The sequence below is a fragment of the Phocoena phocoena genome, chromosome 7 (genome assembly GCF_963924675.1).
Source record: "Phocoena phocoena chromosome 7, mPhoPho1.1, whole genome shotgun sequence".
In the NCBI taxonomy this organism is placed as follows: Eukaryota; Metazoa; Chordata; class Mammalia; order Artiodactyla; family Phocoenidae; genus Phocoena; species Phocoena phocoena.
Genome location: NC_089225.1, coordinates 87,742,737 through 87,770,264, shown reverse-complemented (window position 1 = coordinate 87,770,264; position 27,528 = coordinate 87,742,737).

Here is a 27,528-nt window from a genome sequence, read left to right as displayed (position 1 = left end):
CAAAAGTATGGAGACAGTAAAAAGAAAATTAGGGGATGGTAGAAAGGAGGGATAAATAGAGCACAGAGGATCTTTAGGGCAGTGAAAATACTCAGTGTGACGCTATAATGGTGGATATATGTCATTATACATTCGTTAAAACCCATAGACTGTACAACACCAGTAGTGAATCCTAATGTAAGTTATGGATTATGGATGATACTGATGTTTCAATGTAGGTTCATCAGTTATAAAACAATTTACCTCTCCATTGTGTGATACTGATAATGCAGGAGCCTATGATGTGAGGGAGCAGGTATATGTGGGAAATCTCTGTGCTTTCTGCTCAATTTTGCTGTGAACCTAAAACCGCTCTAAAAAATAAATTCTATTAAAAAATGAATGGAATACTAGTAAATAAGAATTTCAAATTTAGTTGTAATTTCACTGTTTTCCACTGTGGTAGCAAATGATATCTATCTTTGTGAAAATAAGCAAGCCCTTTGACCAAATAAAGAAATATATTTTTCCAAACAGTAGCAAAACACAATGAATTAATTTGTTGTTCTGTTTACAGAGTATATAAAGTCAAACCAAAGATATCACTAAGTTAGAGGATTAGAGTTGTAACTAGGTTAAGCACTTATGTTGGATTTTTGAAACAAGTTTTCCCAATGGAAATAAAAAGTATTTCTTCATCTATTATTACTTCAAATTATTTTGAAAACTCCAACCACAACTTCCTCCTTAAAACTGAAGTTATCAATCCTTGAATTGCTACAAATCAGAATAGATACTATAATTAGGATAGACCTAGCCATGTTAGTTAATTCAACCTGCAAGAATAGGCGATGAGGGTCCATGTTCTGTAGGGCCACCAGCTGTAGTGGTGGCCACACATATACTCAGATGCAGCACCATCTTCAGGGCAGACCACATTCCTGGGAGCAAGCCACCCTGAACCACACTCCTGAAGTTGCCACCATCTTTGCCTACCAGACTCACAACTTAATGAATGTGCTCATGAATATATGCTTGTAACCTCCAACTTGTTCAACGATGAATGACTCTTTGATTAATAGCTGCATGGCTGGATGTACCACAGCCCTGCAACCTAGGAGATGACCCTTATCCAGTAACAATGCTCTGTGTTGCATAGTGATTAAAGAATCTATTTCGATCCTGTTTCTTGGGACATTTTGAGTTATCGAGAGGGCCGTAGAAGTAAGAACTGTAAGTATAAGTGCAGCATATTGAGGGAGAAGCTGACAAGGAACTAGTTTGTAAGTAGGGTAGAGCCACTAGCATGGGGAGCAAGGGAGAGCTAGCTTCTGAGGGGATGATGAGAGGCCCATAACTCCAGCACTTCTTTTGGTTCATCTAACATGCGATTGTATCTTGAATGGTTACAGTCTTCCAATTCTTCGAAGGTTCTGAACAGTTCCTGGGTTTCCTTACTTTCTGGCATTCAGGTAGCAAATCTCTATCAGGTGACCCTGGTACACCCTGCTCCTTGTTAGACGAAAAATCTTAAAGTGTATGCAATGACAAAAATGAAATAAATAAATTAATGCTACTGCTATAGCACACACTCTAACAGCAAGCCAATCTCACACCATACTATTAACATTTAACTTTATGCTGTTTCTAATGGTGTACAGTCACCAATGATTGTATGTTTTGGCCAAAATCATGTGAGTAGTGTTGAATGCTATTGATTGAAATATCAGGTTTCTTTATGACAGCAGACCCTTTTAAAAAAATTATTACAAAGATAACCAACTAGGAAATCTCAAGAAGGGATTTTAGGATCTCAATTATATTAGAATAGTTATTATTTGAATTAAAGTATAATTTAAAAAATTCTTTTTTGGAAATTTGAATAAACTTAAGGCAGACAAATATGTCAGTTTTTCCATGGACTCTGCCTAATTTAAGATTAAATACTTTTGCAAACCTTCAGCCTATTTGCAGTTAAAATTTCATGTCACCACAAGAATTGCTGAGCAGAAACACATATAAAATATGCAAAGTGGTTTTGAAAGTGCCTCTGAGTTTTAGTTGTTTTAGGACTGACATTCCAACGCATCCAGGCAATTAAGTAATAGAAGTAATAAAAGACAATCCTCATCTGAACCATCTGTATATATTGTGGTTATTCTCAGTGATCCAGTGTGCAGTTTCTGTAGCTCACATTAGTTAGTAGAATGCCTTAGCTGTATTCAAGTTTAATAAATATGGGTTCTCTTGTCTGCATTTTCTTCCCTTTCCCATCTTCCCTACACCATATACTCCTATTCTCATCCCCTTTCCTGTAAAATGCCTTTAATGTATTGAATGTAGAATATGATCACTTACTGTTTTTAGTGCCCTGAGGGCACCCCAGGGGCTTGAGAAAAGTACTATCTCTGTGCACATAGAAGCAAAAATTCAAAATAAAATAGATGAACTCATTCAATTATGCAGATGCATTTTGTCTCCTAGACAAAACCGATACCTTTCTTCAGTAACTAAGATTGACTTGAGCTCTAGAAGAATCTAGATCTATTGTTTATAAAAGATGCCAGAAAGATGTTTTAATTTGATTTAGTTTGCTTATAAATTCAACTTAGGGAATATAGAACTCTATTGTTTTTAGACAGAACTGGTTAATACAGGGATTATGACAATATGTATACTTTCCCTACCTTCTACCACTCTGTGGATTTCAAAGCATTTTGCAAATATGACTTTAATTCACACACTCAGCTCTGTTACACATATGTTTTATTGGGCAAAAACAAAAGAAACAAACAATAAAAACGCTACAAATATATAAAGGTTAGAAATATGCTGGCATTTTCACTATAGAGTGGGGAGTACTCTAAATTCAAGAATTTCATGAAAACAATGAGAAAATTTTAAAATGCAGGAAAGTGAGAAGACAGTCAATAAAGTATTACTGCCAAAAAATGTTTAAGCTCATCCTTCTTTCTTTTTTTTTTTTTTTTTGCGGTACGCGGGCCTCTCACTGCTGTGGCCTCTCCCGTTGCGGAGCACAGGCTCCGGACGCGCAGGCTCAGCGGCCATGGCTCACGGGCCCAACCGCTGCGCAGCATGTGGGATCTTCCCGGACCGGGGCATGAACCCATGTCCCCTGCATCGGCAGGCGGACTCTCAACCACTGCGCCGCCAGGGAAGCCCCCTTCTTTCTTTTAACTCCTGAATATATGGACTAGTATATTTAGCTAGGTTAAAATCATGGAAATGCTATGCATAACCATAATCCTGACTGCTTCACTGTTTGTAGATTTTTTTTTCTTTTATTGACTCAAGTAGTTTTCAAATATTTACTCGGTAAAAAATAATGTCTCATATATAAAGAACATTTACCAGGGGAAATTTTTATTTGCTCCAATAATATTAAAAATGTTTCTAGGGCTTCCCTGGTGGCGCAGTGGTTGAGAGTCCGCCTGCCGATGCAGGGGACACGGGTTCGTGCCCCGGTCTGGGAAGATCCCACATGCCGCGGAGCGGCTGGGCCCGTGAGCCATGGCCGCTGAGCCTGCGCGTCCGGAGCCTGTCCTCCGCAACGGGAGAGGCCACGACAGTGAGAGGCCTGCGTAACGCATAAAAAAAAAAAAAAAAAAAATGTTTCTACTTCCTTTTAAATATTTGCAAAGGCTGCAATGCATTCTTGAGATATATGTCCTCAGCTATGCTCTTTTGAATTCTGTCCGGCGGTTACTGAAAGTTGGGACTTGACATCAAACAGAAAATATTGCCTCATTGCCCTGACAGATTGCTATTTTGTCTACTGAAATTCTACACATATAAGATTTTTTTAAAATCCTTTAGAACATTCAAGGTATTTATTCTGAAGTGCTGTCAGCTCTCAAGATGTGAAGTATATTCCATCTTCAATCAGAGATAAAAATACTGGCCTTCTATCAGAATCAAATCGTCTACTTTTTCTGGATGTTTATGATATCCATATTATGATTAGAGAGAAAAAGATCTTCATAAACTGGAGATATGGTTAAGGGTATGTTTGCTGGAGCATCCAGAAAGTTATGCTACCTAATTAAGTGAAAAATTAACTTTCATAAACATTTTCCAAAGTAAACATCATGTTTAATGTATTGCACATGCAATAGTGGCTATGTATTCATTTTTGCTCTTAGGACGTGCTTATTAGTTTAAACTGTAGATCATTTGACTTTGAGTAAAGTGCTTATCCTTGGGTGCTAAGCCAGAGTTCAATTCTTACTTACTACCATCAGATAAGCTACCTCAGTTCATTTTTAAAATAAGTAAAGTATAAATAATCATGTCATTACCTTACATCATTGTTGAGATGTTCACATTGGAGCATAACAAGAGGAAACCTAAGAGCCTTCAGCATCCTGAGATGACAAAGTTGTGGAATGTTAGAGATTTACTCTCTAGATCAAGTTCATGAGAATTCAGAAACACTATAAGCATAATATAAGTATCTCAAGTGTTATTATATATTTTTGCTGAAATATTGAATAAATGTAAAGAAAAAGTGGCCTATCATTCTTGTAAAGATTCCATTCCTCATTGCTTTTACGTCAAAGAAAAATCACTAGATAAATAAAAATAATAAGAAAAATATTTAAGCTTTAATGAAATGGTATCATGTCCCAGGATTGATGTCCACAATTCCTTTTTATCCTTGGTATTTATCTTTTCCTTCTTAAGATAAGCACTTTTATATCTAGGTATGTTTGAATCCATAACAGTGATCAATAAGAAAATCCATCATAGGAAATTAGCCAAAGGATTACACAGAATAAAATTTTGCCTTTTGAAGTAGTTTTGTTGATGCATAAACTGTTTACATCTCTTTGAACTTGAAATATGTTTGGCTTTGTGCCCGTTTTTCTGTGATACTTATATATCCTTCCATGAATTAATTGCCTTGAATATTTAATGAGATGTGATGATGGAACTAATAATTCTGCAAAAGGAATAAAAATGCTTTCTCAGTGACCAGAAAAATAAAATTGTTTTCAGTAGTGAATCAATGTATTTTCACTTTACAAGATAAACAGCAAACTGCAGTTCTGAAGTACCACACTTTCAATGAAGAGAAACTTACCTGAAAAGAGGTCACATGCTATTTTCTGTGTTACCCATACAAATCTAAAATTGGGTTCATTTTATTTATCATAAAGAAATTGCATGTCAAACAAACGCTGAGAATTTTTGATTGATAATCTCCTAGGCAAAATAAGTCTTGGTAGTACCTATAATGACATAGTGGAAACCTTCAATTCCTTTTCTGAGGGGGGCATTGTTCCTTATATTCAAATAATATTTTGACAGTCTGTAATTCAGAATTAGCCAGTAACTGGAAGGTATAACTTTTTGAAGATCAAAACACATAGATTCATGGGAAACTGATTCCAGTTTATAATATCTGACTCTTCCAAGTAGACCATGTCTGTCATATGTCTGTCATAGCCTTTACCTTCTAATTCATTCTTCTTAAATCACTGTCCCAATGTGCTGCCCTGACTTCTTCTATAAACCTTTATAAATTAATGAGAACTCCAGTTAAAGGGTTGTGAGAAGTCTGCATTATCCATCAATCTCTAAATGTATAAATGTACATTATGTATTTGGACTTTAGTAATGGAAAATTGGATTCACCCATTAAACCTTTATTTTTAGTGACATTTGAAAAACAGTTGTCTTTTCCTATAGCAATATTTTAAAAAATATTTTCTCTAAGGAGAATAAATATATTTCTCAAAAGAAAATAAATCAACAGGTACACCAATCCTAGGGTCTTTGATATGTGTTACTCTTGATGAAATATCTTTTTAAAATAGACTTTATTTTTTAGAGAATTTAGAGTAAAATTGAGCGAAAGGTACAGAAGTATCCCTCTACCCCAGACATGCACAGCCTCTGCCATTATCACCATCCCCCACCAGAGTAGTACATTTTTCACAATTGATGAAACTACAGTGACACATAATTATCACCCCAAGTCCAAAGCTTACATTATGGTTCACTCTTGATGTTGTATATTCTATGGGTTTGGACAAATTTATAATGATATATATCCACCATTCTAGTATCATACAGAGGAGTTTCTCTGCCCTAAAAAATCCTCTGTACTGAACCTATTTATCCACACACCCACTCCCTGACCCCTGGCAATCACTGATATTTTTATTGTCTTCACAGTTTTACCTTTTCCAACGTGTTAGGTGTTTGAATCATACAATATGTAACCTTTTCAGATTGGCTTCTTTCATTTAATAATATGCGTGTTTGTTTCCTCCTTGTCTTTTCATGGCTTGATAGCTCATTTCTTTTTAGCACTGAATAATATTCGATTATTTGAATGTATGACAGTTTGTCCATTCACCTACTGAAGGATATCTTTGTTGCTTCCAAGTTTCAGCATTATGAATAAAATTGCTGTAAACATTTGTGTGCAAGTTTTTGTGTGGACATAAATTTTCAGCTCATTTGGCTAAATACTAAGGAGTGTGACTGATCGAGCACATGATAAAAGTATGTTTCGTTTTGTAAGAAACTGCTTACTTGTCTTCCTAAGTGGCTAAACTAGCAATGGATGAGAATTTCTGCTGCTCTGTCATCATCAGTGTTTGGTGTTGTCAATGTTTTGGATTTTGGCCACTCTATTAGGTGTGTATTGGTATCTCATTGTTGTTTTAATTTGTATTTCCTTGATGACATATGAAGCTAAGTATCTCCTTTTTTTTTTTTTTTTTTTTTTTTTTTTAGCGGTACGCGGGCCTCTCACTGTTGTGGCCTCTCCCGTTGCGGAGCACAGGCTCCGGACGCGCAGGCTCAGCGGCCGTGGCTCACGGGCCTAGTCGCTCCGCGGCATGTGGGATCTTCCGGGACCGGGGCACGAACCCGTGTCCCCTGCATCGGCAGGTGGACTCTCAACCACTGCACCACCAGGGAAGCCCGCAAAGTATCTTCTTATATGCTTATTTGTCCATCTGTATATCTTCTTTGGTGAGGATATGTTAAGTTCTTTGGCTCATTTTCTTAGTTGGGTTGTTTGTTTTCTTATTGTTGAGTTTTAAGAGGTTTTGTATATTTTGGATAACAGTACTCTATCAGGTGTGTCTGTATCTATTACAAATGTTTTCTCCAAGTCAGTGACTTGTCTTTTCATTCTCTTGACTTTGTCTTCCACAGAACAAACTTTTTTAATTTTACTGAAGTCCAATTTATCAATTCTTTCTTTCACAGATTATATCTTTGATGTTATACCTACAAAGTCACTGCCAAAGCCAACATCATCTAGATTTTCTCCAGTGTTATCTTCTATGAGTTTTATAGTGTTGGGCTTTACATTTAAGTTAGTGATCCACTTTGAATAAATTTTTATGAGGGGTGTAAAGTAGGTGTCTAGATTCATTTTTCTTTTTTTGCATGTGGATGCCTAGTTATTCTAGCACTATTTGTTGAAAAGACTATCTTTGCTCCATTGTATTACATTTGCTCCTTTTTCAAAAATCAGTTGACTAAATATATGAGGGTCTATTTCTGGGCTTTCTATTCTATTCTACTGATATATTTGTCTATACTTTCTCCAATACCATCTTGTACACTCTTGATTACTATAGCTTTATAGTATGCCTTGAGGTCTGGTAATATCGGTCCTCTAACTTTGTTCTTCTCCTTCAATACTGTGTTGGCTATTCTGGGTCTTTTGCATCTCCATATAAACTCTAGAATCAGTTTGTCAATATCCACAGAATAAGTTGCTGAAATTTTTATTAAGATTGCATTGAATCTAGAGATTAAGTTGAAAAGAACTGACATCGTGACAATATTGAGTGTTTCTATCCATGAGCATGAAATATCTCTCCATTTATTTACTTCTTTGATTTCTTCATCAGTGTTTTGTAGTTTTCCTCATATAGATCTTATACATTTTTTGATAGATTTATACCTAAGCATTTCATTTTTTAGATACTAATGTAGATGGTAGTGTGTTTTTAATTTCAAATTCCACGTGTTCATTGGAAACATGTTATATAGGAAAGCAACTGACTTTTGTGTATTAACCTTATATTCTGGAACCCTGCTATAATTATTAGTTCCAGGAAGGTTTTTTTCCCTTCTGATTTTCTATGTAGACAATCATGACCTGCAAACAAAGGAGGCACTTAGTTTTTTCTTCTCAATCTGTGTACTTATTATTTCCTTTTTTGGTCTTATTGCATTAGCTGGGACTTCCAGTACAAAACAGAAAAGGAGTGGTGAGAAGGGACATCCTTTGGGGAAGGTGTGGGATAACTTAAGTTTTACTCTAGAACAGTTCTGTCCAAAAGAAATATAATATGACCCTTATATATAATTTAAAAAGTAAAAATAGTAGGTAATGTTAATTTTAAGAATATATTTAATTTAACCCAATGTATCCAAATAATAATGATATAAAATATATTAATGAGATAGTGTATATTCTTTTTACTTTCATACTATCTTTGAAATTCAGTAATTTATTTTTACAGTACATCTCAATTTAGATATTACATTTGTATCAGAAATGCATTTTCATCTGTGCAAATTAAGTCAATCTCCTAACTCTTGTGTCAATGTGGTATTATTAATATTGAATTCAAAGCAGTATTGCATAAGTTGTAAAGCAACTCTAAATTTATATATGTATAACAAAGCATTCCTCAAATTCATCTTGTAGATTTTGCAGCAAATTTTCATAATGCTGTTCATTAAAATTAAAACCTTCTGCATATTCAAGTTAGAAAATGTTTAAAATTATTTTTACTGATTTGTATTGTCCAAAGTTTTAATGTCAACATAAATACCTGTACCTATCTCCCAAGTCAGAAGTAAGCTTTTCCTTTCATTGGAGCTTTGAATTTAGCTTGTTCATAGGCAGTGTGGTAGCAGCCATGAGAAAACATAAATGACATCACCACGTTTTTTGTACTTTGAATATTGAATGTCTGCCAAGCATTTCTTTTGTTTCAAACAATTTTGTAAAACTATCCTAATACTTAACCAATGAGCATTGGCAAAAAATAGATCATTAAATAATCTTCTATTTCTTTTAGTAGTTTCATAGCTAGGGATAATTCATCGATTTGCATATATACACTATACAATTTTAATAACTGTTGCTAACATATTTTGCACAGCTTGCTTCAGAAAAGAAGAATAAATAAAATTTGAGTATGGATCACAGCGAAATGTTGCAATAAGGGAAATATCAGCGTCTTGTTCTTAAATTTCATTAAGTATCTGGAGCATCAACCATCATAATAAAAACTTTTCATATCTAGCTAAAGTACTTCTTTAATAGATATGAGATTAAAAATTATCTGCACCCGAGTTCAGTATTTTAGGCCTCAAATTGACAGCGTTCTCTGTAAATGCTGAAGTCCTGATCTGCTTTGAGAAGGAGGCACTCAAAGCTTTAGCGCTGTAGAGACTGCTGAGCCCAGAGCCCTGGATGGAGAATGCGCCTGGCCTCGGAAACTTTTTTTTTTTTTTTTTTGCGGTACGCGGGCCTCTCACTGTTGTGGCCTCTCCCGTTGCGGAGCAAGGCTCCGGACGCGCAGGCTCAGCGGCCATGGCTCACGGGCCCAGCCACTCCGCGGCATGTGGGATCTTCCCGGACCGGGGCACGAACCCGTGTCCTCTGCATCGGCAGGCGCACTCGCAACCACTGCGCCACCAGGGAAGCCCTGGCCTCGGAAACCTTTAACCACATTGTCCAGATCTCGGTGGCTAGTGGTCAGCGCGCGTCTGGACAGGAGGGAAATTTCAGACACTCCCCGACGACCCAGGGCGTCCCTAGAGACAGGGCGTTGGAACCTCGGACAGAGTAGAGGGAGGCACACACTGTGAGAGCTGGGGGTGGCGTCAATAGTGCCCTGAAAGCGCCGTGCTTGGGTCCCCTGAGCTACAGGACAAGGACTCGGAGGAGGAATGCGAGCGCGTCCCAGCCGCTCCCGCAACCGCGCGGGGCGCGAGTCAGGGCCGGGACGCCAACAGCTTTCCCCGGAAGTACGGACCAAGCCGCGAGCGGCCGCGCAGCAGGACGGAGACCCGAAACGCGCGGGGCGCCGGCAGCCTGGTCCCGGGCATCCCCGGCCGACGGCCCCAAACCCGAACTCCCAGCTGCACCGCGCTCCCGTTCACAGACTTGCTTCGCATTGGCCAAGTTACGAGTGTGGAGTTTCCCTGGGGCTCCGTGAAGAGCGTCCCTGCCCCTCCCTTGGGCGGGTCCAGGCTTAGCTGGAATCCAGGTACTAGCCCATGGCCCCCAGTTTCTCTGAGTCTCCGGCCGGGACTCGGCGCCCGGCGCGCTCACGCTAACATATCCACGCACTAACACACCCAGAGGGAGGGAGGGAGGGAGAGAGGGAGAATTGTTAGTGATGGTAGCGGAGACTGCTGGTTTCGTAAAGTAAGGGGGGAAAAAGTATATATATTATACATATATCAGTTTAGACAATGTGTGGGATTATTTCACAACGGTACCTCTCCGATATGAAAATAACCATTCATCTGCAGATCTATTGAACCAAATAAAATTTAAGATTTGCACTAAGTTTTTTCAATGAGTGAAAAGAAATAGTGTGTAGTAAGGGACGCTAAAGAAAGTTAGCTCTGTGTATTTCATTTTAGTTACTTTTTATTTTAGCCTCTCTGTATGGTAGGGGGCGCGCTGAGACCGTCCAATGAAAGTCTTAGGCGCATGTTTCATTATTGATTCATATGCTGGTATGATATGAAATAATACAGTACACTTGGCTTTCAAATGACTAGATAAAAGTTCAGTTATTCCCATATCTGATTCCCCTTTAAACTACCTGTCAGTCATAATAAGTTACTCCTACTAAAGAAAAGCATCTCTAAATTCTTTGGCTTTAACCATTGTGGTCAGAGGTATAAAATAGACTTATTCTAAAGCCACTTGTGTTGCGTGCATTAGCTAACTATATGAGCAACAGACTGTTGAATGTAATCTCATAATTTATCTTGAATTTTGCCACTGAGTTAGTAGGAGGAATACTAGTACAGAGGAATCTATCTTTAAAGACTTTGGTACTAAATTTACATGACACGTACAAAACACGTGGTCCTTAAACCCTTTCTATCTCATGGGATACGTGGATAAAATGCTTGAAAACACTTCTTGCTTATAAATGCTACAAATGAACTATAATAATGTATGTTCTCTTTCAGAAGTGTCCCAACTTCCTTTTTCTAAGGTAATGGAGAGTTGCTGTTTTGTTGAGCAAAGAGAAAAATCACTACAGGATTATATATACAATATTTTGTATTTATAATCACAATTAACTTCTAGTTTTAAATAACAAAACTGTAGTGGAAAATTATTATTTTTCCCAAAATAACTTCAAACTGGGACTTCCCTGGTGGTCCAGTGTTTAAGACTTTGCCTTCCAACGCAAGGGGTGCAGGTTCGACCCCTGGTCGGGGAGTTAAGATCCCACATGCCTCGCAGCCAAAAAACCAAAACATAAAACAAGAGCAATATTGTAACAAATTCAATAAAGACATTAAAAATGTTCCACATCAAAAAAAAATCTTAAAAAAAATAACTTCAAACTGATGAGTATTTATGGCTGTAGCTTGTGAATCATATAAAATGATAATTTATGATAATATATGAAAGGTGACCAAGTGTTTCGTGCTTCAAAAAAATCTAAATGCTAAATGAAATTGATGTTTACCTATAACACTTTTTCTGACCTTCAGTTTCTTCATTTTAAAACATTGCCATTAGGCCAATCTTTCCTCAACTCCACAATTCTCAGGCTACAATTTTGAGTTACGGTTATTATATTTCATTTATTTATCTGAAGATATTATGCTATCTGAATAATACAAGGGTATTCAAATGTTTAATGTACATTAAATAGTGATATTAACACAAGATAGATATAGCAGTTTAGGAAAGAGTGAGGTGAGGATGGATGAAGAGGAAGAAAATATGTTCAATTTTAGATTAGATGTTTGAGTAGCCTCATTGAAGAAGTTTAAGCAGGTTGGATACATTCATATAGAGTTTTGGAAAGAGGACTGGATTTGAGGTATGGATTTAAGGTTTAAATTCAATGACAGTAGCTGAAACTCCATATGTAAATAAAATTATTTAAGAAGAGCTTAGTGGGAAAAGAAAAGGCCGATTAACCAAATTCGTTCTTTTGGAGAAACAGGCAGACTAAAATTTTATTAGATTCATGGTAGATTAGAAACAGTTTTGTATCAGCTGTGATAGACGCTCAATACATTTTTAAAGGAGAATCTTTGTACTTCGTCTTTCAAAAAAACATTATCCTCTTAATCCCATTTGAAATTTAAGTTTCTAATCGTTTTTAGTCTTGTCTTTAAACAGGTAATTGTGTTCCAAGGAAAAGGGATGTCTAAAGCCAAGTACAGATGATAGAGCTCACATGGATAGACACATGAGAGCAATAGTTGTGTGTTTCTGGTAAAGCATTTTTTCACAACATTCAAAAACGCCACTCTTTTAACTGATATTCAGAGCAGGCTAAGTGTTATGCTTAACAATTGTACTATTGGCTGATGGGGTATAAGAGGCCCATATAAAGAAAATTATCTTTCAGGGGAAGAAATACAGCAAACACAATGGCCAAAGTTATGGCCTATAATTTTAGACAATTGAATTTGAGTCTGGTCAAGCTACAGGCCAGTGGTAATTAGTATAGCAGTATGTCGTTCAACATCTCGAAAACTCAATTCTTATTCTGTAAAGTGATGATGGCAAGAGGAAACTTTATTGGAATGTTGTGAGGATTACATGAAACAACCCAAGAAAAACATTTACCCTGGTCAGTGCTTGATATATAGTAGTTCCCCTGAAAGTATACAAAGTGTTAATCATCATTAATCACCACCATTTCATTTCTGTTTTATGTACTAATTGTTTATAACCATAGTAGAAGAATTCTCTTGTTCTCAGTATTGATGAGGCATCCAGTATTTGTGTGTTAAAAAAAAAAGAAAAGGAAAGAAATCTCTTTCTTCTCAATAGGTATATTGCTTATTTCCTTTTCCCCCCTAATCTTACTGCATTGGTAGGATTCCAGTACAATGCTGAAAGGTAGAGGTTACCACAAGTGTTAAGTCTTATTTTAGTGGTAAGATTCCTAAAGTTGTATTATTATATATATTTTGTGTAAGTTTTTGGTAGGTATAATACCATTTATAAGCTTGATAACTTGACTACATGTCAGAGAAGTTTTGAATTACAAGAGATATAAATTTGAATTTAAAATTTACAAGAGTTAAAGTTACAAAAAATGTAATTTATTTTGAATATATGTAAATAAGTTATGTAGAGATCCTATTCAAGATCTTGCTGAAGGCAAGAACTGATTCTTCATAACTTGCTCACTCTGACTGGCATCTAGTAGATGCTCATCAGATGTTAGATGACGTCTGTATGACCATAGCTATAAAAGCCACTATACATTTCAACTTGACAGTTCTCAACCAACAGGTCAGACATTTTTGATAAAGATAAGATGATACAGATTGGTCACTTGCATTAATAATATGGTTGGATTGGTTCTGTTTCCTATAAAAGAGAGTTTTTAAGTTACTTGTATTTACCATGTATTTGAACCAATTGAGTGGGCGTGAGATGTATATGAGCTTGCCTATTTTTCTGCCTATCCTAAAAGGAATGTGCTTTCTACAGTTTCAGAAAGATATTCACACATACTATGAGTTTCAAACTGTAACTTCTTGTCTCATCACATTATTCTGGCAGTTCATTTCCTGGCTGAGAAAAATCTGCAAGCCACAAAAGTCCTTAATAGCCTTTGGTTGTCATGTACACAAAACTTCAGTGAGTTTTTTTTTTTTTTTTTTTTTTAACATTGAATAACATGACCTAGAGCTATCTGAAAGCCTAAAGAAAACTCAAGTGAAAACAATACTTGCAAAATTCTCTGGTTCTTTTTCTGGAGGCTAAACCATGTCTACTAAATCAGTTCCAAATACATCGGGTCACACCATCACGCAGCAGATTGGTGATATTAGTCATGGCGTTCTGTTTGTAGGCCTGTTGCCTTTGGGACCGCACATGGAAGCTGTTATGTAGTTACTTGTATCACACATGCTTGAGACTGTGTTATTCCTCCTAAGTTACCTGGCGGCCGTAACCTTGCCTTGACCATCTACCTTCTGCCATGGTGCCCATGGAGAGCATTTTGCCACGTATTTGTTGAAAGAGTGAACTCAATAGTCCTTGCTGATGTACAGTAGAATTTGGTCTGGAATGTTGGTGAACATGGGTAAAGATTTCTCTCACTTAAAATTCATTTTTCTTAGGTCTTCTCATTTTCAAAATAACATGTTTTACTGAGATGCCGAGCAGTATATAGATTGTAAATGTCCAATGATTAAGATGAGGCCTTACCCCAAAGGAGCTTAGGGGAGGACACAGGTGAATTGACAATAATGTAACGATGTGCCCTTTGCCACCACCATTGACTTCAGTGTTTCCCTGTACTATCTATGACTTTTCTTTGTCTTTTGGGGGTTTTGCCCTGCCTCTGTAACTAAGCCACCATTTAATTGAGTAAATAGTTGAAAGCATTTCAGTAATGAAAAAAAAATTGTTATCATCCATGATAAGATGTATAATCTCTTTTTTTCTATGCAGTTTTTTTTTCACACACACACACACACTGTATTTTATTTTTACAAGAGATAAATAAACTGACACCAAGCATTGTAAATGGATGACCACAACGAAAGCAACAATGATTGCAATTACCAAACACAAAACATACTCATACTATGTCATGATATTGACATTCAGTCCAGCAATCCTCCATCTATGCAGTTTTTTTAAAAAACAATTATTTTGGATTCCTCTTATCAAAATCCCTTAAGACATATAATGATCAATAATATTAGAGCTGTTTTGCAGAAATCTTTGAGTAATTCATAATGAATCTAGTTTCAAAATTTCTTCCAATGATGTGATTTATTGGTTTTACTAGAGAAGTTGTTTGAACGTCTTTTCTTCATTTGTTAAACACATGGACCAAAACAATTAAAATTTTAAGCTTTATCTAGCTAGATAAATTCTCAGAATTATGTTACACTGTGTTGGTATGTGAAGCTATTGTACTTACTTTGATTTTATTGAACTTCATAACTTTGGATGGAAAATAAATTACACTCTTGCAGAATAAAAATGTTTATCTTACCTGAGTTGTCTGCTAAGTTAAAGGCAAATATTGAAAAATGAATGCTTTTACATTTCTCTTTATTATAAAACATGATGAATGTAAAAGTAAAGGTGAATACTAAAGATATGTATTTTCTTTTTCTTCAACCAGTTTCATTCTTATTTTTCCCTGTGCCAGGCTCATTATCCTTGTAAATAAGGAAATTTAACTCTTGATTCTCTTGAATCTTTATAATTTTCTTTATATAAAAGGATTTGGTCTTCTTTCTCCATTTTTATTGAAAGTGGTATCTTACCACTATCATAATAACAAACCCAATTTCCCCGCTGTTAGAAGAGACACCAATGTGCACGCCATCACATGAAAGTATTCATCCTGAGAATATCATGCAGTCACTACTTTATTGCCAAGCATCAAACTAGAATATATTTTCATACGCATATTTTGTCAGAAACCAGAAGGCCCAAGGATTCCAGTTTATTACCTATCAAAAACCCCCCAATTTCTATATTGAGTAAATAAATATTATGGGAAGTCTAAGTATTTATGTTGAGGATCCTGCCCTCAAAAAGACAAGCAGTTTCATATTTTTCTTTATCTTGTGTTTTCCTTCCTGATGATTTGTGTCATAACAGCAATTTTGAATTTGTAGGGTCTATTGTTTACAAATCACTTAATAGCTAAAATTATACTTAACTTTTTGATGCAATAAAATCGTAAAATTATAAATCTGCTAAATGAACTAAAGATTCCTTCCACCTATGCTTTTTATGTGCTACTGTTTATTCCTAGTGTTTACTGTCAATGTCTTTTAGCCTAATTGCAATGAGATAGACTACAAACCATAGAGAGCCATGGGGCATCTCAGAAAGAGAATGTCAGAAAAGACATACAGGGTTTGAGGTTTGGTTAGGTAATTTTGTTTTGAATTTAGTACTATTTTATTCGAGTTGTTATAATGTATTGCTAACATTTGATGATCAAACTGTCCCCAGTTTGGCCAGTGGGGATCCTTTCAAGCTGAATTCTCTGTGCTTTTAATGTGTTGTCATCTTTCTTTGAGCACATTCTTGCTTTCTGGCGAAAAAAAAATCTGGGCTCATTTTGTAGTTTTTCTGGTAAAGATGTAGAATCATCTATTTTTTCAAGGATCCATGTTTTTAAATACATAATGATGTTTTTAAACCAAGAACTGGACATTATACCTACTCATTGCTGTTGAGCTGTCCTTTCGAAGTTGCAAGCCTTCAAAATAATTCCAAAATAGTTATATCAGACAGATTCTGACAGTGCAATCATCTAGGTAGAAAATTTATAATATCACTGACTTTGTAATAGCACTGACAGACCCTCACCTTTTAGCTATTTTAACACATTCAGGGATCAGAAATGCACATCTATATTATTCCCATTGTACATTGGAGAGTTTTCTTATGTTAATTGGAAGTCTCCTCATTACCACTTCTATCTTTTTGATCTCTACTACTTGGTCCTCATTCACTTTCTAAAGTAAAAAATACTTTATTTCCCATCATGCCTTCTTTAACAATTCATATTTTTGTTAAGACGTGAGTTTATGTTTGTGTTTATTATACATATGGAATTATCTGCTAGCAAAATTTTTCCTTGTTCATGAGATAAAATTACATGTGAAATATCTGAATTTTCTGGTGTTCAGAAAGGAAAACTGACTTTTAAGTGCTCTAGCATCTAAAATATATCTGAAATCTAATATTCTAGTACATAATCTTTTTTCCTATTAAATTACTTTAACATTAAATCTCTATATTGTATCATCCAATTTTTATGTATAAAATCTGTCTCTTCTGAATCATTGAGCATGAAAACATCTTGTCAACAAAACCAGGAGTTCCATGTGGGCAGTAGTAAGATGTGTGTTTCAATGGAAAACTTTTTGTGTCAAAAACACTATGTTCAGTAGTAGTGGGCTCTGAAATGTTTATTGACTGATTCATAGTGATCGGTTTGGCTATAGTTTTAGATTGATACTGTTTATTGATCAGTTTTAAACTGCAAGTTAACACAAGCTGAGAATGATTAGGAGACCTGATTTCTCTTGCATTTATTAGCTGTGGTACCTTCTCAGGCTGAGTTAGAGTATAATGAGGATAATGTCCTTATCTTGTAACTAAGGTTGGGAGTCTGCATGTTGCCAGGTAACACTCCATCTCTGAAAGCATTTTGTAAACTTCAAGTTCTAGATAAATATTAGGAGTTGGTCAGGGAATCACTCATTGGTAAGATCTGGTTGTTCTATATAAATGGAAAAGAAAACCTTGATAGCATGTCTCTGGTTATTCGTGGCTAACAGCTGTGAGCTGTTAGCCATCAGTACTCCCAAAAGTTAGGGGTATGAGTCTTCTGTCCTAAAAGGGATATTTCTATACATGCTTGGGACAATAATTGTTGTGGTTTTAGGCTGAAAGTGTGGAAATTATTTATTATAAATTCCACCTTTTAATTAGGTAAGTCACAGGTGAGTCACAGGTAAGTCCTGAGTGTGAGAGGGCTTCCTCTATCACCAAAATTAGGCTGCTGTACTTCATTTTAATAACAAAGGTAACTTTTTGTTTGCATTATGCTTAGAAAAGTCTTATAATTTGCTCTGTTGCTCTAGGATTAAAATTCTGACTATTTTGAAAAATAAAATTATTTTATAAATAATTACAGCAATTCAGAAATAGTTTACCCCAGTTTGGAGGAATTTAAAAAGCTGGAAAGCAAAGATTATAAGGAACCTGACCATGAAACACCTGGGATGATGATCGGGCATATAGGTACAGGTTGATGACGGTGATTGGTTTTCTGTCTCTTCTGCTAGATTGTGAGTTCTTTCAGAGCGTGGGACATGCCTTATTCATCTTTCACCAATCAGGGCATTAGAGTAAATGAGGTAAGTGCCAGGAGGGATGTGTGTACAAAGTGCTATGGGAATATGGAAGTGAAGTTTGATTCAGCCTCATGAGAAGTCAAAGAAGTTTTATAGGAGTGATGATTCCTGAGCAAAATTGTTGAAATTTCCCAGGTGGAAAAATCTCAGCAGAACAACAAGAGAGATTCACAGTATTACTGGTCAAACAGGTGTTAATTTGGAAAGACACAAGGTCAGGAGACTATGTCATATGTTTGGGGAATAGTTAGTACTGAGGTACCACTTTTCTTAACAAGACCTGGGCATAAAAGTTTTTGAGTCCTTTGCTTTCTTGGCTTTGTCCTTGAACACAGAGCCACCTGCCAGCTGAAGCCAGAAGGCTGTTTTCAGTCAGTACACTCCTGAGTTATTTCAGCAGGCAGCCGGGCCTTTTCAGAGAACTAGGTTGCCAAGATGTGGGTGGGTGTGCAGACAGTGTGGAGGGGGGACCAGATGTATGCCAACCAGGTCAGTTCCCCAGAGCTGGATGGTGATGTCAGCAGAAAGGTCTGTCTCAGTGAATGAGTAGACAGGCGATGACCAATGCATATATTTAAAGCCTGACACAACAAGTTACTATATTCACTATTTCCCTACATTGATCCAAACTGGCTCTACACTTGTACATCTGTGAGCCTTTCACACCATATGTCCCGATGTTCCATTTAACCTAGTTTTTAGGTACTAGTATCAGGCAGTAGGAACAAGCAAAGTCAAGTTTTATTTGGAGAAGAGCCTCCAGAGGTATTTAGAAATTCATAAAAGAGGAGAGTATACAGTTTTCTATTTAGGACAATGTTGAGCAAGACTTGAAGTTTTTTGCAAGTACAGTTAATGCTGTTTTCCTTTGACTGAATTGAATTGAATTTTAATGAGGTGAGTATCCTCCTGGTGCCCAGCCCAGCCCAGCCCAGGTGGTGTTACAGGAGGCATCCAAGTAGTTGTGATTCAGGAGGAAAATGAGCTCATCCCAGGGAATAATGGCAAATGAATTGGGAGAATATTACAATTAAAGCTAAGGCTATGTCCATTGGGAACATGCCTTTCACTGCATGGGTACTTATTCATGGATGCTGCCACGAATGAAATGAACCGATCAGGACTGCCTTAAAATTCCCCTCAGCTTGACCAAAGTTTAGATAGACTTCTTCCTGCCTATATGTCCTGACCTTCCTTTCCTTAGAGCATTTACTTTAAGAAACTCATAATTCTTTCTTTGCCCTTTTGAGATATAAATCTTTAAAAAAAAAAACACCTCTTGCCAGTTTTACAACCCAGGACTTCCTTTCTCAATAATAGAAAGTTATTGTGGAAGTGTAATTCTTATAGACTTGGTTTTTTTTTTTTGCACACAATTTTCATATGCAGGGCTAAATAAACCAAGTCAAGAGGTGTTCTCTAGACTTGCCAGACAGATAATGTAAAATGGGAAGCTGAATCCAGTTTCTTATTCTCAATCCAATGTGTTTTCTTCTCACTCACATTTCTTGTTTTGAAAAGGAAGAAAATAAGAAACTGTTGGAGAAAAGGCTAGAGGGAAGAATATTGAAATCATCCCAGTTGAGAAACCCAGGTTATCAGGATTTCAGTGATTAGAAGAGGAAGGGAGATATTTGAGAAATGGAATAAGAAAGAGGAATCCAGATATAGCAGTGTATTAGATAAAAAGTAAAACTGACAAAATAGCACATGTTGGGTTTAGGAGGTGAGAAATATAATAAGGGTCCTCCAAAACACAAGAATATATATAGAATATATGTGATGTATAAGTTGCCTGCCTTGGGGATTTATTACAAATTGTTGGTGTTGGTTAAAAAATGGACAAAAGTGATCTATAGGCAATTTGAGATACAATGCTTGCTGGTTAGAGAATATGTGGAGAAGGAAAAAGAAAAAAAAAAGCAAAAAACCAACAACAGCAACCAAAACAAAACAAAAAAAATGTAGGATTGACAAATTAAATGTCCTAGAGAATAAATACTCATCAAAAATAATTGGAGAGGGCTTCCCTGGTGGCGCAGTGGTTGAAAGTCTGCCTGCCGATTCAGGGGACGCGGGTTCGTGCCCCGGTCCGGGAAGATCCCACATGCCGCGGAGCGGCTGGGCCCGTGAGCCATGGCCGCTGAGCCTGTGCGTCTGGAGCCTGTGCTCCGCAACGGGAGAGGCCACAACAGTGAGAGGCCCGCATACCGCAAAAAAAAAAAAAAAAAAAAAAAAAAAATCGGAGAACCAAGAAAAGAAACAACAGAATTTGTACTCAAGAAAACCAAACAAAAAAGCCAAAAAGCTGCCTATGTATACATAGGTAGTTAATTTGTACTGACCAAGAGCCAGTCTGAGATAATAGTGCTCATCTCTTGCAGGGAGCCAAGAAGATCACCAGAGCGACTGAAGGTCTCTAAGATTGACAGCATGAACTAATGCATTACATTATTTTGCCATTTCTCTGGAAGGGAAGAAAGGCTACAGAGTCACATTTGTGTTGAAGAGAAGGGGCAGAGAAAATGTAGACCATGGCAATGATGCTCAGAGAGGAAAAGCTTTAAAAGTCCACTACTTTACAGGGCCCTGGGATAACAGAAGGACACAGAGTAACTGCAGGATGAGTAAAGCAGAATCAGAACAAATGAAAGGGGAAGTCACAGAAGACAGTATATTTTCAGAGGCAGTCTATGGTAATAATGAAAAGACTATTAATCAGGCATATGTATAGTCAAGCACATATATAATCAAAAAATACATAGCATTTGGACGTTGGATACTGGAAGAGAGTTCTGGTGGAAATATGAACTGTGCAGCCCACCTGCAGAGCTGTGTGGCAGCATTAGTCACATTAAGAATAATTATATCTTAAAACAAATGTCTTATTCCTAGCTACTTAAGGTAGGTGGGTAGAGTTGGATAGGATTGAGAAATAGAAGTGAACAAGTAAGTAAAATAAGGGGATTTGCAGACTGATGACATTAGTGAGCCATGAACTGAGCACCGGGATAAACTTTCCAATGAGAGAGAATTTGAGAGCAATGTAAAACACAGTCAGTTCTGTGACATACAGTGCAGTAACTTCCAGGCAAACAAACTACGCCGACTCCAGACCACTCCAATATATGTGGATATTTTCCATTCCCTGGGATTGAATAGGTCTCTTCTTAGCCCACTAACCTCTAGGGCTTCTCCAAGTATATAAGTGAGAACACTGTTTAGATGGTCTTTGGTAGTACTGTAAGGCAGTATCTGCCTGTCTCCATAGTTACACTCCAAACAGATTAATTTTTATAGATCTGATGTCAAGACAGTGAAATTACTGGAACTTTTTGGCAGTACTTAATGGCAGAGCACAGTAAGTAGGTTTTTGTTATTTCATGGGAGAGAAAAGAATAAAAGCAAAACTAATATCACATAACATGCATAAGAAAAATGATGATCTTTTTGTGCCTCTCGGCCAAGAACTGACAGGATTAAAGAGAAAAGCATAAACACAACACATGTTTTAGATTAATTGTAATGGTAAAAATCAGAGCACGTCTCATGACTTTCTGGTTTGAATAATGGATGATATTTCCAGAATTATTTTCTTTAAAGATTGTCTAACCAATAGTCTCCTGTTGTTCTAATTCAAGACTTCTTCAGCGCTGATTTTTGAGGTGCCTAGTATGAATGAAGAGAACTTGATAATGTTTCTGCGTCAGTAATTTACTTTTTCTACAATGAATACTCCTTAAAATTATCCAAAGACATTTTTGACATAGTTCCAGATAAATCAGATGAATGAATTATAATGTGGTTGGAAAAAGTCTCCTAATATAATGGGGAACTTAAAAAGGAAATTTCAGATCAATGTGCATTATTTAGTTCCGTTTTTGTAAAAACCTGTGTTTATGGGTTCTTAAAATTTTAGGAAGTATATAAAACAAAATGCAAAGAGTGGTTATATCTGGATAGTTTTTTGATTGTATATAATTTGTAATTTTTTCTTTAGTAAAACCTGGGTTATTTATATAAAATTTTTAAAATTTAAAAATATTAAAATTTCCTTTTCAGAAAATAAAAGGCAAGACATTTTATCCTATTTGGTTTGTGAGTGATGCTGTCTTACTATGATTTTATTTTCCTGGTTAGTAATGAGTACAAGCATATCGTTTCCTTTATGGCCATTTGTTTCTTTTTTTAATTTTAATTTTTGGCTGCATTGGGTCTTCGTTGCTGCGTGCAGGCTTTCTCTAGTTGTGGCGAGCGGGGGCTACTTTTCGTTGCGGTGCACAGGCTTCTCATTGCGGTGGCTTCTCATTTTGCGGAGCTCGGGCTCTAGAGCACAGGCTCAGTAGTTGTCGTGCACGGACTTAGTTGCTCCATGGCATGTGGGATCTTCGCGGACCAGGGCTCGAACCCGTGTCCCCTGCATTGGCAGGCAGATTCTTAACCACTGCGCCACCAGGGAAGTCCCTGTTTCTTTGTTTTTAATTTTGTGATGAACCTCTTCAAATATAACCCGTTTCTCTATTGAGATTTTCCACTCCTTATTTGTAAGCTTATTTATATTTTCTTGATTTTAGATAGGCCCTTATACTATCTTTTGTACAATTTCCTTATACTATCTTTTCAATTTATTTATTTTTAATTTTTAAAAAATTTGTTGTCAACAGAATTCACTCTTTTAGGCATGCAGTTCTATGATTTTAAATATGTGTAGATTTTCATAACTGCCACCACAATACAGAACAATTCCAACAACCCAATGAATTCCCATTAGCTGCCCTTTTGTATTCAGACTCTTCTCCCATCTCTGACCCTTGATAACAACTCATCTGTCTTCTGTACTTATATTTTTAGCTTTTCCAGAATGTCATATAAGTGGAATCATCCTGTATGCCACTTTTTTGAGACTGTTTTTTATTTGGCCTAATACATTTAAGGCTCATCAGTGTTGTGTATATCAATAGTTCATTCCTTTTTTTTATTGCTGAGTAGTATTCCATTGTATGGACATACCACAGTGTGTTGACCTAGTCACTAGTTGAAGGACATTTAGGTTGTTTCTGATCACTGGCGATTGCAAATAACCATCCTGTATTCATGCACAGGTTGTGTGAACGTGTATTCAATTCTCTAGGATAAACAGAATTAGAATTGATGGGTCATATAGTGAATGTGTGTTTAACTGTTAAATAAACTCTTAAGTCTTTTGATGAAAAGAAGTTTATAATTATGAATTTTAGACTCTTTACAACTGTTTTTTTGTGTGTGTGTGTCTTGTTTAATAAATTCTTTCCTTCCCTCAAGAGAAGAGGGATATCATGGAGAGTTTTCGCCTATGTTATTATCTGAAAGCTTTACAGCTTTTCCCTTCTCATTTAGATCTTTAAACCACCTGGAATTGAGGCACAAATATTCAGGGTCTTCATCTGTTTAAATACTCTGGCATAATAGTAGGCTAATGTTTTGGTTTTATTTTTCAACTATTTCCCCTATAACTGTAATGTTTCTTTCTAATGTTAAAACTATTTTAATGGGAAAACAAAGTCAAAACAAATTGGAATGAATTTCATAATATTATTGTTATAGAATTGAATTGAATGCAGAAATTCTTACACATGGCTTTTTTTCTTTGCTTTTAGCCTGAATGAAATGATAATAAATACAGATCTCAAAATATGCAGCAAAAGCATGATGTTTTCTATTTGCATTTTTCCCAAGAAAAAATAGCATTGATAAAACATCAGACAAATAAGAAAATCATCAGGAATAGAAAAGTATGACTTGATTGAGATTTAAACCCAAACCATGCAATATCAAGTTGCTTTATCATTGCTCTTCAAAGAATTACCCTATATGAGCTTGGTTCAGTGTAATGGAATCTTTCCTAGTATATGCTATAGATTTTTTTCACAAAACATTTTTCTGGCCTTATTCAGTGTATAAATAGGAAAATATTAATCTGAGGCTCTTTCCAGGAAACATATTGAGAACCATTTCTGATATCTTCCTACCTAAATCTAATAAAAGCCATCTTATCTTGAGCTTGCTTTTAGGATCTGTACTACTTCTCAAATATATACTTCATAGATTGAGCCTTTTGACCTTCAATAATGACTTTATTCTGTGGATGACAACTGCCAGAAACAAACAAACAATCAATCAAACAAAACCTCATAGACAGAAAGATCTGCTATTCCTGTAGGGATAGGTAGCAAAAATGACCTCCTCACCAAGAAATGCTGTGTGAGTTTAAATTGCCTTGGAGGGTATTAGGACACAAGTTGGTAAAAAATGGTTTAGTTCTTACTGTTCACTGGAAATAGATGCTCCCTCTTGGCCTCGCTGCTCTCTTTTCTGATTTTTCCTCTCTTTCCTTCCTGCAATCAAGTTAAGCTAACAATGTTTAACTTTTTATTTTGAAATGTTAGTTTAAAATTTTAAGTACAATTTATCCATGTTTTTCCTTGTATGGACCCTGCTTTTGGTGCTGCATCTAAGAAATCTTGGTCTAACCCAAGGCCTCAAATATTTTTCTTTTTGCAGACTGGTTTATTTTTTGACTCTCTAATCTGTTCTATTGAGCTACCTTCATGCCAATACCATACTATCTTGATTACAGTAGCTTTTGAAATTAGGTGTTTTAGTCCTCCAACTTAGTTCTTTTTCAAAGTTATTTTGGCTTGTTTAGGTTCTTTGAGTTTGCATATGAATTTTAGAATCAGTTTGTTAATTTCCACAAAAAAGCTTCCTGGGATTGTGATCCAGATTGCATTGAATCTACAGATCAATTTAAGTAAAGTAGACATCTTAAAAATATTTAATGGCACAATCCTGAACAAGGTATATCTCTCCATTTATTTAGGTCTTCTTTAATTTCTCTCAGCAATGGTTTCCAATTTTGTGTTCAGACGTAATACAGGCCTTGAATATATTCTTTCAGATTTATCTCCAGGCATTTTATGTTTTTGGTGTTCCTATGAGTGATTTTGCTTTTTCAAAATTTCAATTTCTGATTGCCCATTTCTAGTTGATAGGGTCACAATAGATCTTCATATACATTGATCTTTATGTTTCATATTGATTTGGGGAGTTTTAAGGTGTTTGTTAACACACTTTCTTCTTTAATAGCAGTAACACTCAAATGCCAAAAAGAGTATTTCCTACTTTTGCCTAACTATTAAGGATTTTCTTTTTGTCTTTTGTTTTCAGCAACTTGAATGTGACATACCTTTGCGTGTGTGTGTGTGTGTGTGTGTGTGTGTGTGTTTGCATTTACTCTACTTTTTGTTCTCTGAGTTTCTTACATGTGTGGTTCAATGACTGTTGTTATTTCCAGACAACTCACACATATTATTTCTTCAAATATTTCATATGTCCTGTACTATCTCTCATCTCCTGAGAATTCAATTATATGTATGTTAAAACATTTGATATTTTCCTACAGCTCTTGATTGTTTCATTCTGTTTTGGTCAGTCTTTTTTAATCTTTGTATCTGAGTATGAGCTATTTCTTTTGACCTGTCTTCAAGTTCACTCTTTCCTTGGCTTTGCTGATTCTACTGATGAGCCCATTTCAGGCATCTTTCATCTCTCTTACTGTTTTAAGTTTTTGTTTTATTGATAGCATCTTCACTTGATTCATTCTTTTTTTTTTCCTTTTTATTGAAGTATAGTTGATTTATAATGTTGTGTTAGTTTTTGGTGTACAGCAAAGTGATTCAATTATATATATATATATATTTTCAGATTCCTTTCCATTATAGGTTATTACAAGATATTGACTATAGTTCCCTTATTGTTTATCTATTTTATATATAGTAGTGTGTATCTATTAATCCCAAACTCCTAATTTATTCCTCCCCCCTTTCCTCTTTGGTGACCATAAATTTTTGTTTTCTATGTCTGTGAACCTGTTTTTATTTTTTAAATAAGTTCATTTGTATCATTTTTTTAGATTCCATATAGAAGTGATATTGTATGATATTTATCTTTCTCTGTCTGTCTTACTTCGCTTAGTACAATAATCTCTAGGTCCATCCATGTTGCTGCAAATGGCATTATTTCTTTCTTTTTATGGTTGAGTAATATTCCATTGTATATATATATATATATATATACCACATCTTCTTTATCCATTCATCTGTCAATGGACTTTCAGGTTGCTTCCATGTCTTAACTATTTTAAGTAGTGCCACTGTGAACATTGGGGTGCATGTATCTTTTCTAATTAGAGTTTCCTCCAGATATACGCCCAGGAGTGAGATTGTTGGGTTATATAGTAACTCTATTTTTAGTTTTTTAAGAACCTCTCTTGATTCTTTCTTTTTGTTCCATCTCTTTGCTGAAATTACCCATCTGATCTGGCATGTTATCTACCCTTTCTGTTAGAACCTTTACCATATATGTAATAATTATTTAAATTCTTCCGATAATTCCAACATCTGTGCCTTATCTGAGTCTGATCTGCTGATTAATTTTCTCTTGGCAAAGAACTAGTTTTCTTGCATTTTTCCTATGTCATGTAGAATAGTGGAGTAAGGTAAATGTTTTGCTTGGAAATGGGCATATCTTTTTTTCTGCTAGGCATTTAGTGTGAGATTACATTAATCTAGTTGCACTGTGATTGACATTTCTTTTCACTACTCTTATTCTCAGTGCAGGGGACATTTGGCAGTATCCGGAGACATTTTTTTTTTTTTTGGTGGGGCGGTATGCGGGCCTCTCACTGTTGTGGCCTCTCCCGTTGCGGAGCACAGGCGCTCCGGACGCACAGGCTCAGCGGCCATGGCTCACAGGCCCAGCCGCTCCGCGGCATGTGGGATCCTCCCGGACAGGGGCACCAACCCGTGTCCCCTGCATCGGCAGGCGGACTCTCAACCACTGCGCCACCAGGGAAGCCCTGGAGACATTTTTGTTGATCACAGCTGGGCAGTGCTCCTGGTATCTAGTGAGCAGAGGTCAGAGATGCTGTTAACTATCCTCCGTTACTGAGTACAGCCACCACAACAAAGGTTAATCTACCTCAAAATATCACTAATGTCAAAACTGAGAAACTGCCCTGGGGGTAGAGGGATTTTTATGTTTGTTTATTTCTGCTCCCTTCCCCCAGCAGCAATGGGTTTTCAGCAGTTCCTTAAGAGCTATAGTTTTATTATTGTGGTTTGTTTTTTCTTCTAATCTTGCCCCCCCACCTTAGATTAATGCTTTTGGTCCATAAAAGCAACTAAGGTGAGGATTTTGAGTGTTTCCTATCGTTCCGTAGCACCTGCTCCTCCAGAACTGTGCCACTGCAGGTGAAGAGTGCAGACGACAAAGCTGGCAATAGTGATGGAACCCCTCCCCCTATCTAGAGCCTCCAGGGCTTCACATTTTCTTGCCTGCATTCAGCCCCCACTAATTCATCAGCAGTTC